Below are 3,571 nucleotides of genomic sequence, written 5' to 3'. Positions count from 1 at the left end.
TTCTAGTTTTTGCTGGAGAACTAATTGGCGCACATAGGCTAACTCTCATGCTTAAAATAGCATTTCCAAATGGAAGTTGTTAGCAATATAAGAAAATTAGGCTTATTATAAAAGTCTGTTCTCCAAGCAGCTAGCATAGTATTCTTTCTTTCATTCTCGTGCTCTCTCTTTCGCTCGCTCGCTCGCTCGCTCACTCTCTCGTATTACTAATTTTCTATCACCATAGAGCCTTCTGCACTTGACAAGATATAATTTCTAATGGACACAAATCCAGTAAAATTTGAAGAAAAACCTTTTGGGCATTATTAATATAAAGAATAAAAACCATAAATTGATTTCATCCTCTGCCGGTTGTCTGTAACAATAGTCGAGGTTTTTCAAAAGTATAGAAGCTTCAGTTCTGTGGAACATTGTTTGAAATGGCAAAAATTGCAGGAAAAGCCCTGAAATTATGGGATCTTTGTTCCCCTCCCTCTTCTCTAATTGTCTCTCATTCTGTGACTTTTCCACTGGCCCTGCTCTTCGGCTGCTGTGAACTATCAAACGCTAATATAGACGATGAAGGTATAAAAAATGGGATTTGACAAAGGCAGCCATGTTAATTTTGTTCCATTTGAAATGCAGGGAAAATATCATCTGCCAAATGGAAAAGGACAAAATCACTGGGGAAAGAAATGTTCTTTTCAAGCTTCTAAGAGCAGTGACAATGCAGGGAAATCACACTATAAAAAGTAGACAGTTCCTATTTCAAAATTTAGTTTCCAGTGTTTTATGCATGATTCATTGTGCACAAATGCTTTTTTGGAGTCCTAAGTGATCAAACGCAACATGGCAGGTCTTATTCGGTCTCTGCTGTATTGCACTTGGGGTTGTGTTTTGTTTCTTTCTTTCTTTCTTTTTTTTTGGTTGAGCTACATGGCTGTTCTACTCGATCTTCAGTATAATTTTTGAATACATTCATACTTCCCTTATTTGCCTTTTTTAATGTCAAGCGTTGCACATAAGATGTTCTGCCGTTGCTATGCAACTGCTAAATCCAATATTTAATATTAATAAAAACTGAGTGGCATTAACATCAGTGAGAACAGTGGGCTAGCAAACTATGATTGTACAATATCCAAGCTGTAAAACTTGGCAGGGATTTCGGTGTGCTGTTGCATGCATGACAAGCTGTGGGGTATGCGTCATTGGCAGTTACTATTTTAAGAGTGGCGAGTTTGGAGGCGAGTCTCTAAGCTCCCTTGATCCTAACAACAAAAAAAGTGAAAGGGGCTGAGGTTGGTTGGCCGGGTGAGTCCGGTGGTCAGGCCAGGCACGGATGGTGATGGATCGTCATCCATGAATAATGGTGGAGGGGTCAGAACGATAAACATGAGGGTCAAAACCCTGACTCTTCTATTTTTCTTCCCCCAGGTCAGGTGGGTGTGCCCTTCCCCATTGTTCCTGCCACTTCCTGAAGCCTGCACTGGCTTTCTTTGGAGGCAGTACTGCTTGCCTGCCTGACAAGGTGCAGTTTGATGAGATCTTTTATTTCTTCTTTCCCTCCCCCTCCTTGCCTCTGATCTTTCTCCTCGCTCTCACCTGAATTTGACTGCGCCACTCTTGCCATTTTCCACTTTTGTTCCCCACCTTAGCACATGTACTTGATATTAGCATTATATTTGATGCTAGATGTGCTGCCACAGATGGCATTGTAACCCGGCTGCGGTTTAGCCATCAAAGTAGCAGTAAATGGTAAAAGTGCTTCCAGGATCCTGCCTTGCACCTCAGCTGTTGTCAATGTTTCTAGTGTTGCGCTGGAGCTGTTGCCAGCATGTGATGGGCAGAGCGGGGCCGCTCGAGGTCTCCGTTTGCACTTTCCCCGGGTGGTGTCAAGGGAAGTCGTGACATCGGCTGAGACGTGTATACCCTTGGGGAGCGGGCGGGCGGCCTTATCGTTGCTTTCTGCCAGGGGATGCCATCAGCCTGAATCTGACCCCGAAATGCATTCAGGTGGTTCTTGAATCCTCCAGCCAAGTTCGGTAGCTGCGCAGTCACGTTTCACCATCTCGTGGAAGTGATCATTGTATCTTACTGCTGTTTTTGAAAGGTCCACACGCACAAACTGGCCAGCTAACTACGCTCAAGGTGCTTTATAATGCACCAGGTGAACCTGCTGGAACAAAGAAAAATATTCTTTCTTAATTTTTTCCCATTTACAGTCATTTTGGGTGTTGCTTACAGCACAAATGTTTCCAGGCACGATGGGGATTGAATTGCCAGCGTTGTTTTAGTATAGTCCACGCACTCGCAGTGTTCACTTCCTTCTAGTACTATGTACTTGGTGCTGCTAAGAGTTGCATTCATGACTTTCTGTTCTCGTATGGTGGCAGCAATGTAGGGAGACGGTCTTCTTGTGCAGAGGCTAAAATTGGCCTGAAATCCCTGTTCTGCTCGTAAAAAAAATAAGGCATAGAGCATTGCAGCCAAGTAAATCGGGCTCCCTGAAAACACAGAGCCGTGACGCCGACTGGAACATGAATTTCTCTCTCGAATGGGATAGGATTGCTGCAAACCCCATCCTTTTTGAATCGTCTTTGTCCCCAAGAAATCGGGAGACAGAATCAGTTTGTGGAGAAGCTGCCAGAGGGCTTGGCACCGTGGAAAATACATATTTTTGACACTGAACTTGGAGGCTTTAGTGAGAGCAGGTTTGGTTTTTCTTTTTTTTTTCTTTTTCTTTTTCTTTTTTTTTTTTTTAAGAAAAGTGCCTGGAATTGCGCAGCGCATTGTGGAAGCTAAAACTTGCCTTTTTCTTATTATAATGATTTCTGTTAGTGCCCCCCACTGCTCTTTATTGAGCCCAGTTCACTGTGAAAGTGCAGGGGTTGAAGCGGACCCAAGATGCTGTTGTGATGTGCCGCAGTTCAGTCCTCAATTCACTGTACATCTTGGGAGTACTAGGAGAAAACACGTTCAGATCTGTTCTGGGAACAGATAAATATAGACCTGCTATTGTAAATATTCTGGCAGTGACGTTCTTAATCTAGAAAGCTAACAATTCTTTTCTTTGCTTTTAGGGTTTGAAAGTATTCTAGAAGGGCTGTTTGGACCTGGATTATTAAAAGATCTCAGTTTGTTTAAAGGTATTCAATCTCTATTTTTGTGTCTTGTTCTGCATTTCTAATGACAGAAGCAACCCCAGCTCTGCCTCTAGAAAATGTGTGTTACCGTGGAGATTTATGCTTTTTTTTCCCCTCCCCCAGGCAGTGCTCACAGTTAGTTTCATATTGGCTAAAATTACTAATGAGTGTGCGTTCATCTTTATGTAGCTGGCAGTGGATTTGGTGTTGCTTGGGGAAAAAAAACAACAAAAAACCCCAGTTTCGTTGTGTGTAGACCAAATGTGGGTAGTTTAGTAATCTGGGATTTAGAAATATGGCCGAAATCACACCTGCATCTGCAGAATCTAGGCAAGAATGTTGTGAAACAGGTATTTAATGTGGTGTTTCTCTCTGGCACCAGTTATGTCGTGTTTTATGAATATTAAGTAATTTGCTATTCCTCTGATTTACAGACTGTGAGCCCGAAG

The 3,571-nt window shown here is 42.6% G+C and overlaps 1 long non-coding RNA gene across 1 annotated transcript; it reads left to right on the top strand.

The window, feature by feature from the left end:
• The first annotated feature begins 973 nt into the window (after positions 1-973).
• LOC109287539 lies at positions 974-3,571 on the top strand. The gene is made up of 3 exons (XR_002094887.1): positions 974-1,507; positions 3,060-3,125; positions 3,557-3,571. It is a non-coding gene; the product is annotated as an uncharacterized LOC109287539 (long non-coding RNA).

The sequence above is a fragment of the Gavialis gangeticus genome, unplaced genomic scaffold, assembly GCF_001723915.1.
Source record: "Gavialis gangeticus isolate Ggan-Ray unplaced genomic scaffold, GavGan_comp1, whole genome shotgun sequence".
Classification (NCBI taxonomy): domain Eukaryota; kingdom Metazoa; phylum Chordata; order Crocodylia; family Gavialidae; genus Gavialis; species Gavialis gangeticus.
Note: the sequence above shows the minus strand (reverse complement) of the source record. Positions and strands in the feature narration are given on the sequence as shown.